Below are 15202 nucleotides of genomic sequence, written 5' to 3'. Positions count from 1 at the left end.
AACTTCAGGTGTCTGCTCTTCTCCATTTAAATTAGGTTTAAACACACTGTTCTCCTGATCTTTATGTCATCTCCTCATTACAGCATCACTGCAATTAACAAGGTACCCTCTCTGTACAATGTATTTGACCCAGGTTTTACAGGATACTCTTTGAAGTATTCCACAAGTGAAGCTTGACTTCTGTTGTTTCTTCTCCAAGCAACACTTCAGTTCTCCTTACAAAACCCCAAAAATTTGATTATCCACTTTATTGTCTTGTTCTTTCGCCATGTAAAATGAGCATTGCAGTGATTTGAGAGTATTTTAAAATTCAATTGCATTTGCTTTGAACAAGTACAAATGAATGCACAGGCAGTGGTGAATCAGGCATGTGCAATTAAAATGATTGGGAAAGTAATACCCTTGAGAAAATATCCCACATTGTCTACCTGTGCTACTGCAATGTTCTAGTAGGATACCTATTGAATCTACTGCTTGGATGTTTGGATATATTATGGGAATTCAGCAGGCAACAGGAGTTATAAAGCTGAGCCTGCACACTGACTTTACCATTCCTCAGAGAGGCAATGTGCCCAAATGGTTTGTGATAGAACATATTTCACTTAAGAAGATTTTAGGTTTGTCAGCACAACTGGGTGCTCTTATTGAATATATTCAAAGTTAAATCTGGCATAATTTATTATGAATACAACAGCTGCTAAGTAGAACTAAACATTGCTTTGACATAATATTATCTGCTACAAAATAAGGCCAGGCTTCTAAGCGATCGATGTAAAGGCTTCAGTTTCAAAACCTGAAATATTTATACAGCAGGTTGCCTTTTCCTCCAGATGATTTATTTAAGATCTCTTGTAAATCAGACATTTTGTCTTACCCTTTTTCATAGGAAACCATATATATTTTGACAGTTGGTTCAGGAGTCTACTCGCCAATTTGTAAACATAAGGTTTTCTATACCTATATACATACTTCTTATGTACCTAACAAAATGTCACTTGTCTCCTGTTCTTCTTGCTGAGATGCTGATTGTGACTAACAACTTTGACTCTTGTTTGTTATCGTGCAGCAAACAGGAATCTAAGTAAGTAAGAATGCATAAGCAAAGTGTAGTAATATTTTATGACAAAGGACATATCAGATTTCAAAAGGGAGGGGTCTTATGTATGACAAAAGATAAGGATCAAGTGAGAGACATCCAACTTTTTTTCACTTAAAAATACCCAAACAACTACTTTTTACAAATGAGCTACAGAAAGTCACAACTGGAAGAATGAAAGCATCAGTGAGCCTGAGGTGAACTATAGGAGAAGCACAAAACGCAGTTTGGTTCCAGTGGTCTCTTCACTGGTACTGTTTGGACATAAACAAAAAAACCCAGATACTTTGCAAACACAAAAAAAACCCAGCATGCATACAGAAGGGATCATTTGGGAGGCAGAATCTAAGATTCCTTTTCACCTATAAAAATGGGATAAGGATCTTCTCTTTACATTTAACAGCTCAAGAGCAAATGAATCATAGAATTGCTCAGATTGGTAAAGATGTTTAAGATCACTGACTCCAACCCAGCACTGCCAAGTCCAACACTTGACCATGTTTCTAAGTGCCACATCTATTTGTCTTTTAAATACCTCCAGGGATGAGGACTCAACCACTTCCCTGATTAGCTTGTTCTACTGCTTGATAATTGTTTTAGTGAAGAAATTTTTCCTAATATTGAATCTAAACCTTCCCTGGAGCAACTTGAGGCTGTTTCCGCTTGCTACTTGGGAGAAGACACTGGTACATCAAAGGTTACATCCGTCCCCTTTGAAGGAAGTCTCTATGCTACTCCCTGAATCATGTCCAGGCACTGTCTAGGAGAATCCGGATTGGATCAGGTCAACAGAGAGTGTTAACAATTGAACAGTATTCTTTATTAGGATGTGAGAGGTGTAAGGGAGTGTATTTACTGAAATTCAACCTAGTGCAAAGTTAAAGATAGTATTTTCTAAATTTAATATTGTTTCACAGAGATTTGACGTATCCATTGATTATCCATTTCTACTCAATTACATTATTTTAAGACAAAAAGGCCTCTACGAATGGGACTGAAAACCAAGGTCAATGTAAGAAATGTGAACGGGTTATAAAACTGGAAGACAGAAAAACTGGAATATTTCATACACATTAGGAAAAAAAGCATTCTCTTCTATACAGACATGATGGAATTAATGGGGAACAAGTTAGACACTGCAAAATTGGAGGAAAATTAGTACTAAGCAAAAAAATTCCTCTGTTTCATTTGTCTAATACCTGTATTTTTTATCACAGTGAAAGACAGATTCAATCAGAATACAGGAAAAAGAGTTTTCACAGACATCTGTTTCAAAGAAGCCACAGAAACATATCCACTGAACATGAAAAGCAATTTAAAATGAAGTAAATGTATTTAGTGACTTGTACATAGAAAAGAGTGTTGATGATTAATGAATAAAAAGAACAAAATGCTCTCTTTTGAGGACAACTGCAATCCCTTTATCACTTAATGAAAGATCTTTACAGGGTTTATGTGTTTTATACAACTATGCTAACTATGCAAGTATCAATAAAATGATTTAAAGTATTTTTTAACAACTGGTTTTGAATTACACACTTCTTAATTTATCTGGTATTTGTAGTAATAGGTAACATTAAAAACTCTGATTGGAAGTGATTACTTAATTTAAAATCTTTCAAATAGAAACAGATAACAACACATTTAGTGTTATACTACCTAAGTGTCATGGACACAGTACTAATAGAAACAAGAATGCTATTTGAGTATTGCCTTTATTATAGCTATTTTTAATGGAGGGAGCACTACATAACAGACTAAATACCCACATGTATGTTGACAGACCTGAGTACTATTCACTCCCGAAAAGTGTAGTCAATTCAACTCCCACTGGTTTGCTTTCCCCATCAACCTCTTACCTATTAGATGCAAATTATCCAGTCTTAATCTACTTACCACAGGACAAATAGCTTTGGGGTGTCTGAACACAGGTGTCCATAAAGAGAAATAATTTTTAGATTTTCCAAAAGTATACCAAATTAGAACTACTTCTCATCTTCTAGAACTTTTCTTGAAAACACCTTACTTCTTTCCTCCAAATTTGTCACAGTCTACAATAGTTTTGGCCTTTAAAGTAATCAGGGAATACTAAATCATTTTCTGTGACCTGTTTATGAAGCTTCAGCCCATTGCTTCATTTGTGCTGTAGAAACATCCATGTAAAGAGGACTCGATGAAAAATAAACTACGCAGACAGAAGTCCTGCATTCAAGAAAATCTCAGCACTAATTTAGATGCTGCAGATACTTACTAATGTTAGATGGTTATTTGTACTTAGTCATTTTCAAGCTTTTTTGACAAAGGCAGATGGCCAAGCCGTGTGCCACACTCTAAACATTCTTAGCAGTTCTAGATACAGTGAAAAATCATCAGCCTGGTCATACTCTTGGACTGCCCCTACATTCAGCATTACTCTTTTGGTTCCAAGGCTGTACTTCAGCATTTGCAGTGGTCTCCTTCCTTCCCACCAACCAGACACAATTTCCAGTCTCTCTACTCTCATCCTCTATTTTCCACCATCTGAAAGCCACTTAGTCCTTGAAACTCCTTTATTGACAACCTATATTAAGACTTGCCCGCTGGTTTGTTATTCTTTTAAGTCTGGTCTCTTTAATTGCATAGTTCAATTCATGTGTTTATTAACAGGTTTCACATGGGCAATAAGTCAAATGCATTTCAAAGTCTTTAACACTGACACCATCATCTTACTAAACTTGCAATTTTTTCAGATATTAAAACATTAAAATCAAGTTTTTGGTAATCTTTTGTTTTACAAGCCCTACTTTCCAGAAAACTATGTTGAGTAGAATCAATTTTACTCAAGGCCTTTAATTCCCTAGCAGATGAGTCCCCAATCAGCTTTTTCCATATGTTCACTGTGATTTATATCAGGCTATATTTACCCTGCTCAATCTGCTTGTCTACTCTGAATCTGGGCAGAACTCCAGCTTTCTTTCAGTTTTAAGCAACATATTAAAAATGAAAACCTGTGAACTAGAGATCTCCCCCCCACTAGCTCCTTTAGAACCCACAGATGGACCCTTCGTTCCTAGAACTGCTGAATTACATAGAATTTGTATCTTTAACACATATTGGTCAGTATCTACTAATGGTTTCTATGCCTAAAAAACCCTCCATCCTAACATGATGCACCATAATTTTTCTTCCCATTCATCATGTTACTTGCAGTAATATAACAACAGAAAGAGAAGAAAATGATTGTGAAGTAGATTACAAAACACTGTTAACCCTGTTTCTGTTCTTAAGACTTGGTCCTATAAAAAACCCCAAATATTTATCTGCTTGTCAGCTCCATGGCAATGACCAACACATCTGCCATGAGAACAGAAAGTCTTTCACACAAGTTTCAGTACTGATCATGTGTCTGCACAGCCCCAGCACAATGAGATCTGATTGCTCTCAGCGTAACTTCAGTATCAACTGCTGAGCCAGCAATGGAGAACAGCTTCAATTATCCACCCATTTTGCATCACTACTGAACTGCACTTGTACCAGGTCACTGGACACCCACCCAGCTGATGTACCCTTGCACAAGGTTGACTTCTCTGGCCCTGCCAAGACTAAGCAGGGTTAGTGTTGTTCTTCCCTAAACACCATACAATTTCAGAGTTACTAACTGCAGAATCACAATGAGCATTGTGATACAGCTAAAAAAGCAAGAATACAGACCCTTAAAACTTCCACTCCTATTTCAACTCTCTGCTCTTGGAAGTACAAGTGCCACCATCTAGGGGCGCCCAAAAAATACAGAGAGGAAAAAACACGAAACAACTAACCAAAGAGTTTAAATGTGTTATTAAGGGCTGCAGGTAAGCCTGTAAGCTCAGTCACATTCCACAGACTCAGATCTTGAGAGCAGCCATTTAAGAGTTGATTTTTAAAACACTGGAGCAGAGCTAATCTGTCCTTTTGCAGTTGTCTTACATATTGCCTGAAGTCCTATATTGGATTTGTCCCTTCTGATGATTTAAAAAGAGCAGCACTTACTTTCTAGATCCTGCTCAGCTTAAATTCTAAACTGCTTTGGCTGAGGTGACTATACAGACAGCAGAGCAAAGCTGTGGATAGTCCTCAAACAGGGAGGTAAGACTAGTAAGCCTGGCAAGTTTAGATGCTTCCAGAGTCAAGTGAGCATATAAGCAGCACTTTTGCATTGCAAATTTAATCAGATGTATCAGTCTTGTTTGGGTCCTTTCTGGTGTCCTGAACTCACGGTTAGATTCAGATTTTTTCACCTTTTTTACCTCCTCACTTAAAACAGATGATGGAATGGAGCATAAAAACAATGGTTTAGTGACGTCTATTTCAGTAGTCCTTTAGAGTCATTACAGCCTGAACAAATATGCTTCATCTCTTATGCATGTATGCATACTTTGCTGTCTTTCAAAGACTGGGTTGAAGTGCTTGAATTGAGTGTAACTTTATAAATCTGCTGAAGACCATGAGTTTACATGAGATGGAGTAAAAACATAATTTGCATCTCCTTAGAGAGAGCTAGTTTGGCTTGAAGTGAATCACTAAATAGGGGGGAGGGTCAAGTAAAGGAGAGAATTCTGCTTGATTATGAAATTTCTCAGTAAGTTAGAAAGCATTCAGAGTGAGTGAGAGAAAACAACTAAGAAAACACATTTTTACAGCACGTGGATAGTAAAAACAGGTACCCAGTCAGGAGCTGACTCAGATAAAAGCCCTCCTTGATCTGCTGCCTGTCAACAGAGTGGATCTCATGAGTGAAGTGGAGATTGGTGCCCTTCTTGGCCACAGCATCCACAAAGTGACAGAGTTTAAAATTTCTGTTGACAGGAGGAAAAGTGCCAGCAAAACTTCAACTCTGAAGAGTTCAGGCTGCTCAGAGAATTAGTAAGTCAAGTCCCCTGGGAAAATGTTTTTGCAGGTGCTGGGGTCCATCAGTGCTGGTCATGTTTCAAACATCACCTCCTAAGGGCACAGGAGCAGGCAATTCCCAAATGCCAGAAGTCAAGCAGGCGAGGTAGAAGGCTGGCTTGGTTAAGCAGTGATCTTCTCCTGTAAATAAGGCAGTTTTGGGCACCACAATATAAGAAGGATATTAAGGTCTTATAGAGCCTCTGAAGGAGGGCAACAAAGATGCTGAAGGGGTTTGAGGGGAAGCTGCATGACAAGCGGGTGAGGTCACTTGGCCTCAGTGCTTATGAGAAAATAGTGCTTATGAGAAAAAATATCATATTATCAGACTGCTATGACAGACATACCATGGTGTACAAACAGAACCTGAAGGAAAACTGCGGAGTAGACAGAAGGAAAATGCACCATCATCCTGAGTGAAGACTCCCAATTCATTGACTACAGTTTGTTCCTTGTAAATATGCAAAGGGGATACTCAGATAAAATGCTCCCTGAAATTTTAATTTCTTTACCCAGGAAATATGATAAACAGATTTTTTTTTCCTTTTTTTTTCTGATTTTTTCCCACTCACCAGAATTCAGAGCATGAGTAATATATTCTGTACTACTCTGGGTAATTACCTTCTTTGCATCCCTACAGCTAACCCCAAAAGCACTGACTGTCCAGAAGTGCTGAAGTATTCCTGAAGTCCTGGAGATATTCTTGTGAAAAGCATACTGTGCAAAAGAGCAGAATCTGATTCACAGACAGGGTAACTCCTCCCTTTGGGAAGTAGAGCAGAAACCACTAATATTAGCATGAAATGCCAGAATAGTTATGCTAAAGAGGAGGTCACTCAGAATAGGGATAGTGCCAGAAACTGAGGACTAAGGCATTCTGTCAGATATAAAACCCTAACAAGTACATGAACAAAGGAGGGCAAACAGTGCCGAAAGAACAAACTGTACAAACTCTGCTAGCTGCCTTGGGTACATTTTTGGAGACGGGGGTTGGGGTCTAGCCACCTATGTGCAACATCTATTGAACAGGTAAAAGCATGTTGCTTTTTTAATTTTAATTAATTCTGTTAAGTAGTTACAATTACATCTGTTAGCCTGCAGTGTCTGCTCACCATGAAAAACTGAAATGAACTGAGAGCTCAGATACAAACACTTCAGCACTATAGAAATATTCCTGTCTTTCTCTCTAAAAGTGAGAGTTGATAATGTTCACAATGATTATAGCTGTGCAAATAGGTAGATTCCTGCTTTAAACAACACTAATTCATGCTGTCACTGTTCCTAAAAGAATTGTGTGAGACCTAAGCAAGCGAAACAACTCCTTAAAATTTGCAGATATCACCAGTGTTGTGTTACATTTCATAACCAGGTCACCATGCTCCGGAATGATGCTGAGGATCATATGTGCAGGGATGACTGCTGCCTTAACAACTGTCAGAAAGAACTCGCATATTTTAACATTTTCTGGCTTTATCACTTCTTTATATGAGTATCTCTAGTTCCCCCTCACTCTCAAATACTTCCTAACAACTCACAGAGTGCTAATTAATTTCATCACCTTCATAAAACCTGACTGCTGCAGCTGGACACCAAAATTCTATAGATAAAGTAAAGCAGGGAAGGCTGTCACTCAAGTTCTCTTTTTTTCCCTGCTGCCTTTGTTTGATTTTTTTTTCATTACTCCTCCACATCCCTAGTGAGTCTGCACCTGGAGTGCTGTGTTCAGTTCTGGGCTCCTCAATAAAGGAGAAACACGGAGCTCCTGGAGCAGGTCCAGTGGAGGGCAACAAACATGGTTAAGGGATTGGAGCATTTCTCTTATGTGGAAAGGCTGAGAGTTGGGTTCAGCCTTGAGAAGAGATGACCGAGAGGGGACTTCATCAGTGTATCTTCAGGGGGTGTCAAGAGGATGGAGACAGGTTCTTCTTTGTGGTGCCAAGAAATAGGACTCAAGACAATGGGCAGAAACTGATGCACAGGAAGTTCCACGTGAACATGAGGAAGGACTTCTATACTGTGCGTGTGACTGCACACTGGAAGAGCTTCCCTGGAGAGGTTGCGGAATCTTCCTTCACTGGAGATATTCAAGAACCATCTGGATGCAATTCTGTGCCATGTGCTCCAGGATGACCCTGCTTGAGCAGGGAGGTTGGACCAGATGACCACTTCTAACTCTACCCATGCTCTGATTATTTCCTTTTTTTTTTTTTCCCCTTATAATAACTTGTAGAGTTTCCAGCTCTCTGAATATACAAGCTGTTGTGGACATTGTGGATACTTTAAGTTATACTATACAGCAAGACAAGGCCTGACAGGATGTACAGGGCATCTGTGACCAATGGTACAAGCACGCTGTGAACAATGGCACAACCTCACTGCCTGTTGCCATCAATTAGTGATTATTTACTTGGTTGGCACCTGAGAAAGAAAAGAAGACTTGATGTTTGCCCTCAAGACCTCACACAGGGAGCTCATCACCACTACAACACAGGTAAATTCTGCCAAGATTTCTCCCATGGTCCATGAGTAAGGCATAGAGATGTCTGGGTGCACTGTCTTCCACCTGCATATATTAACAACAATGTCGGTCCTCAGTGAGGTGGCAGACTGGCCTAGAGAGAGGACAGGGTAGACACTTCTCTGAGCTTGGAGTTGAGGGAAGAAGAGGGTGAAGAAGTGGGACAGCCAACTCTTGAAGCAAAATGCTGTGATAAGACTGAGGAGATATCAGATAAATACTACCTCTTGGAAGGGGAAAGGCAAGAAGGAAGGTGTGCACATACTTAAAGGCATAAAGGTTAGAATTGCATATTAAAATTTCTTTTAATAATAAAAAACATAACATCAGATGTAGAGAAGTTGAAAGTACTTAACATGATATTAACTTGTAAATAGAGAGATTTCAGCATAGATTGCCAGGACTGTTACCATCCTGACCTCTCACTCTGAAGCACATATCATGGGTATTCTACTCTTTATAAAGCTCTCCATAGTCAATTCTATTGATAGTGGACATTAAACCCATGCCAAAATATGAACAGGCAGGGAAGACCAGTCTGGTTGAACAGAGATCTTTGGCTTGAACTCAGGATAAAAATGAGAATGTACAACCTTTGGAAGAAGGGGCAGGCATGTTGGTGGGATTGCAAAGGTAACGCAAGTTTAGGCAGAGAGAAAATTAGAAGGGCTAAAGCCCAATGACAACTTAATGTGGCTACTGCCATAAAAGACAATAAAAAATGTTTCTATAAATATATCAGAAACAAAAGGAGGGCCAAGGAGAATCCTAGTCCTTTATTGGATGCTGGGGGGGAAGCACAGTGACAAAGGATGAGGAAAAGGTTGAGGTATTTAATGCCTTCTTTGCCTCAGTCTTTAATAGCAACATCGGATATTCTCCACGTACTCAGCCCCCTGAGCTGGGAGATGGGAAAGGAGCAGAATGAAGCCCCCATACCCCAGGAAGAAATGGTCAGAGACCTGCTACACCACTTAGACACACATGGGTCTATGGGGCTGGATGAGATCCACCTAACGATCTGAGGGAGCTGGTGGTAGTGCTCCCCAAGCCATTTTCCATCATTTATCAGCAGTCCTGTCTAACTCAGATGGTCCCAGTTGACTGCAGGTTAGGATTTGTGATGTCCATTTACAAGAAGGGCCAGAAAGAGCATCTGGAGAACTACAGGCCTGTCAGCCTGACCTCTTGAGTGCCATCACACGGCATGCACAGGACAATCAGGAGATCAGGCCCAGCCAGTATGGGTTTAGAAAAGGCCAGTCCTGCTTGAGCTAACTTGAGCTCCTTCTATCACCCGCTAAGTGGATGAGGGAAAGGCTGAGGATATCGTCTACCTGGACCTCGGTAAAGCCTTTGGCACTGTTTACCACAGCATTATCCTGAAGGAACTGTCTTCTCATGGTTTGGATGGGCATACTCTTCACTGCATTAAAAAACCTGTCTGGATGGCAAGCCACTGAGAGTGGTGGTGAGTGGTGTTACATTCAGTGGGCAGCTGGTCACCAGTGGTTTCCCAGGACTCAGTACTGGGGCTTGTCCTGTTCATTATCGATGACCTGGATGAGGGGATCAAGTGCACTCTCAGTCAGTTCACAGACAACACCAAGCTGGGTGGGAGGGTTGATCTGCTGGAGGGTAGGAAGGGTCTGCAGAGGGATCTGGACAGGTTGGGTCAGTGGGCTGGTTAGGACAATTGCATGAGGCTCAACAAGGCAAAGTGCTGGGTCCTGCTTGGGTCACACTGACACCATGCAGAGCTACAAGCTTGGAGCAGAGTGGCTGGAAAGTTGCCCAGTGGAAAAGGACCTGGGGGTGCTGGTTGGCTAGGGAAGTCCCTGTACTAGTGAGGCCATACCTCAAATCCTCTGTTCAGTTTTGGTCCCCTCAAGACAAGAAGGACATTGAGGTGCTGGAGCAAGTTCAGAGAAGGGCAATGGAGCTGGTAAAGGGCCTGGAGCTCACTGAGGGAGCTGAGGGTGTTTAGCCTGGAGGAGGCTCAGGGGAGACCTCATGTCCTATCTTCTCTACATCTATCTGATAGGAGGTGGTAGCAAGGTGGAAGTTGTTCTCTTCTCCCAAGTAATGGGACAAGAGGAAATGGCCTCAAGACGTGCCAGGGGAATATTAGGAAAATTGAGTATTAGGAAAAATTTATTCACTGACGGGGTGGTGAAGCACTGGAACAGACTGCCCAAAGAAGTGGTTGAGTCACCATTCCTGGAGGTATTTAAAAGGCATGTGGATGTGGCACTCTGGGACATGATTTAGTGTTGGACTTGGTTATGTTGGGTTAACAGCTGGACTGCAATGATCTTAGAGGTCTTTTCCAACCTAATCCATTCTACAACTCTATGATTTTAAAAAATTGAACATTTTTAGTTTAGAGCAGGAAAAGTGCCTTGGATGCATAGATGACTTTTTGGATGAACCAGCATTGCACCTGTTATTACTTCTCTGCCTGGAGTCTGCTGTTATGCACAACTACCATGTTCATTCCTTTTATTACTATATTTTTCTTCTCCTTTAAAACAAACTATGTGATTTTAGCCAGTTTTACTGCCATTGAGCTTTAAACTGCATCTGTCCAAATGGACAGACCCAATGTTTTTATGTTATTTTAGTGGGATAACTTCAAATAACAAATATAATGTACTAAAATTCATCTTTCTAGGATTTATCCTTCATTTTGCTGGTGTTATTTAACCAAATCTGCCACTGGCTTCATCTGAACTTGGTTTGATTAAAATTTATTCTATAAACTTTACTACAGCTGATTCTGTTAAATCTCTATTCCCCAGCCATTTCCTTGTATCTGCACTATCAAAGACCAAAAAAAAAGAGAACCTATTCAAAAAGATAAAAGAAGGGCTTATTTTTATGTATTTCACATTTATGTAAATGTGAAAAATGTCTCCACTATTATGATGTTAAAGGATTAATGGTTTTTTAATTGAATGTATTTTTTATTTTAATGTATCAAAAATAATCCCCTGCAGCCTAATTCTCACAATAAATCTTGCACTTGTAACAGAGTTTAAAACATCATTATCAAACTGAAACCAAAATGAGCTGTGCTAACCTACATTTGAATGCTATTGCCCTCTCATTTTAAATACATTTTATATGTTAAGAATATTTTCAATTTTCTGTTTAAAAGAATCAGAGGAGGCACTTACACCACTGAAATAACAATTTCAGGTGCAATTTAAGCAAGCAGCATAGGATAAAGCAAATAACTAGAGCCTGAGTGAGCTTTTTTTTTTACAAATCATTAATTCAAACCTTTAGGGTAAAAAAAGCTCATTTATTCATCAAGAAGTTAATCCATTTTTTTCCCTAACTGGGAAATAGCTTTCCCTGCTTTTTTTTTTTTGTATGAGTACGCTATTCATTAATGAAACAAAAAAACCTTACCCAGGACTTCATATCTATTATGTAAGTAACCATTACACTTTGATGTAAAAATTTACATTGTTCACAGAATCATATGAATTTCACATTCACATTACCACCTAGGAGACAAAAGAAATTTCTTTCACACTGTCATGTTCACTACTGTTTTCTTTGACTTTTAAAAAAAATTTATCTGTTATATCAAAATCTCAAATCCAAACGCCACACATTGCAAGAACAGTAATTTTTTTCTTGTTTAAATTAAGCTCAGTGAAGTTCTGTGATGTCACATCAATGGATGAGGAAAAACTTTTTTCCATTCAAAGTACTCTCTCAAATAGTCTGTTTTCGCATTATACGAGTACTATTCTAAGTATATATGATATTCCCCCCCAAAATTACACTTAACATTGAATTAAAGAAAGATTCTTCAAGGTAAAGGGAAAAATAGCATTGAAAGAGGAAAACACAATACAAAATCCCAAAGCAACTACAAAAAGAATTTTTCTGAAATTCTACTGGTAGTACTGAAAAAGCATTTCAGTGCACAACCTGTAAACCAGACTGTAAACTTGTACTAGCAAACTGATAAGCCTACTACTTTATCCACACTAGAGAATGACTCCATCCAATGATTCAAAAATAAAAATAGCTCATTTTATGATAATATGTCTAGGCACGGAAACAAGGCAGCACTAAATTGAATTCTTATTCTCAAGAAAAGTCACTGTTTTATAATTATGCATCCATTTTCTTTCCAAACTACCATTTGTTTTTGTTTTGTTTTTTTTAACTGGGCTATTTACCAAATTTTGAGACACAGACAAAAAAACGAAAACCAAATTTTTCTCCAATAACATGGGTAAACTAACAGTAAGTTCTCACAGTACAATTATTAGAAATTTTTTCAATAAATTTTGCCAGTTCTAATTTTTTTGCATAGTTATAACACCTAATGCATTTTTTCCATGCAAATGCAGTATAAAATACGAGCATTTCAGAAGGTAGAGCTTCAAGAAACTATGAAAACAAAGGCAAGACATTTAAAAAGTGGAAAAAAAAATCCTAATTAGTTTTGATTACTTCAAACACTTGGCTATGCTTTACAGTTTTTACAAATTATCTTACTCTTTGAGGTAATTTTCAGTCAATCCAGTCATAGTTAGTATAACAGTGTATCAAGGCAGCTTGTCAGTCAGACCCTTCTGCTTCGCACATCTTGAAATATCGATCCTTCAAAGAAAGTACAAAGGACTGCTCATTCGACTCTCAAGCCACACCTGCAGGTGATACAGCTGTATTAGCACAACACTGTTCTGGATTTCAACACATTTTTAAAGAATCAAAAGTTGCTATAAATCAACATGAAAGGCTAACATTATTTTCTCAGACATACTAATTTGAATTGAGAGAGATACTGTTGTCCAAGGATTTTTAATTTGACATTAAATTGCCTTACTGCTTATACACCAGAGAAACTGTAATATAACTAAGACCAGAAAGTACTCTTTAATCTTTAATATATAATTAAATTTTGGTGGTTTTTCAATTTATCCAGAGACTTACTACCACTTAAAACTGTGCTTTGTTGTATTCATTTTAATCAAATGTTATTTTAATTGGGTCTGTAAGGACATGTAGAAACTGCGTCACCACAGGGAAGAAACTAATTTCTGATCCTCTGTTCTTACATCTCTGAAAACAGCCTGGTTTTCAGTCTCACCTTTAACATCCCTTCAGGCATTATTCCCTAGGGTTCCACAGCTTTAATTCCCAATTCAGATTTGCTCAAAAGAATAACATATCTTAAAGTAATACTTCTGGAAAGCAAGACTTGTGGAAACGGGGATGTCTTACCAAATTTTCCATATTTTCTATGGGAAGAAGTTGAAGCCTGAAGTAGGGCTCCTTGGAAATGCTTCATGGAGCCACTGTGTGAGTATACTACAAAGTTAGAGTACCGCCTTTAAAAATGGAGAAGCAGTACTGAATACACTGCACCTCTCCCTCCCTCACCCTGATTTCTCCTAAGCTTCATTCCTTCTCAAAGACAAACAGGGGCTACCTTTTCTTCCTTCAAAAACCTGTAAGATAGCCAGGTACCACCAGTCTATTCTCCATACTGCTGAGAGTGTAGTTATCGATGAAGAAGAAGGGAAGAATCATAGAATCAACTGGGTTGGAAAAGACCTCTGAGATCACCAAGTCCAATCTTTGATCCAACACTGCTGTAGTTACTAGACCATGGCACTAAGTGCCACATCCAGTCTGGTAAATAAAGACCATCAAGGGAAAAAACCCTTAATCAGACTTTGAATAAGAACAGTCTACCTCATAGTGAAAGAGAGGGTTTGAGACATAACTTTTGTTACTGTCAGAACAATAAAATACTAAATTACTAATACCCTCTCACAGAGAGCAGTTACAATAGCTGAGACTGGCTGGCAAATCCAGGCAGCAAAATTAGGGCAGCCCCTTTCCCAGCCTTCATTCCTTCCTTGCTTAGTAGGAACTTGACTCAAGCTGTTTGACTCCAATGATTTGGGAAGTAGTTCACCAGTTTCTAGACCATAACTGTATTCCACAATTTCATAACTATATTCCACAATTCAGTTAGGTTCAAATTGCCCAGGTAACATTTACCGTGAAATTAATATCTTCACTCCCTATCAGAGTCAAATTTAAAGTGGCAAATCAACTTTCATCTCTAAGTGCATGAAAACAATGTTTTTTGTTAAAGAGATAAGTCCTAAGGATGGGTAGTGGAGGGCAGGGTGTGTTGAGGTTTTCTACCTTTTTGTGGGTTTGGTTTGTTTAGGGTCTTTTTTTTTTATTTGTTGTTTTGTTTTGTTGGTTGGTCTTTGTTTTATTTTGGTTTTTTTTCTGCAGTGGGTTTTTGTTTGGTTGGGGTTTGTGTTTCGGGGATTTTTTTGTCATTTGAGATCCTGGACCAAACTTTTGCACTGTAATTTAGATGGAATTGGATCAAATTTATGAAAGCAGTTATGTCACATTGATTACCTGTGAAGCAATCACCAGACAACAATGACCAAAGAAACCCTTGCAAGCTTCCTTTTCCCAGAGTAAAAAAGTGGAAAACAGGCATCAACATATTCAGGGTTTTCCAGCAGAGCATAGGAATACTTTTCTTATAACCCTGAACAGCAGAAAAGGTAAAGAGTCTGTGTCTCACATCTTAAGGTGATTTGGTTTTCTCACATTTGAAACATGAGTGGAACACAAAGGCAACAAACCTGTTTGTACCCCTTATCATTGTTTTAAAAATG

At 38.7% G+C, this 15202-nt stretch overlaps 1 protein-coding gene across 25 annotated transcripts in view; it reads right to left on the bottom strand.

Moving 5' to 3' along the window:
- The window catches only part of NRCAM (neuronal cell adhesion molecule), a 150266-nt gene that overhangs the window by 70651 nt on the left and 64413 nt on the right, over positions 1-15202 (bottom strand). The window contains exon 2 of one of the 25 annotated variants that reach the window (XM_050323915.1): positions 13044-13195. The exons of the other annotated variants lie outside the window; for them this stretch is intronic. The gene's annotated coding sequence lies outside the window, so the exon portion shown is untranslated. The remainder of the gene's footprint in view (positions 1-13043; positions 13196-15202) is intronic. 25 annotated transcript variants of the gene reach the window in all.

This window comes from Myiozetetes cayanensis, unplaced genomic scaffold (genome assembly GCF_022539395.1).
Source record: "Myiozetetes cayanensis isolate MyiCay16 unplaced genomic scaffold, myiCay2020 scf3, whole genome shotgun sequence".
In the NCBI taxonomy this organism is placed as follows: domain Eukaryota; kingdom Metazoa; phylum Chordata; class Aves; order Passeriformes; family Tyrannidae; genus Myiozetetes; species Myiozetetes cayanensis.
The sequence above is the reverse complement of the archived record's forward strand: the minus strand, read 5'-3'. Positions and strand labels throughout refer to the sequence as shown.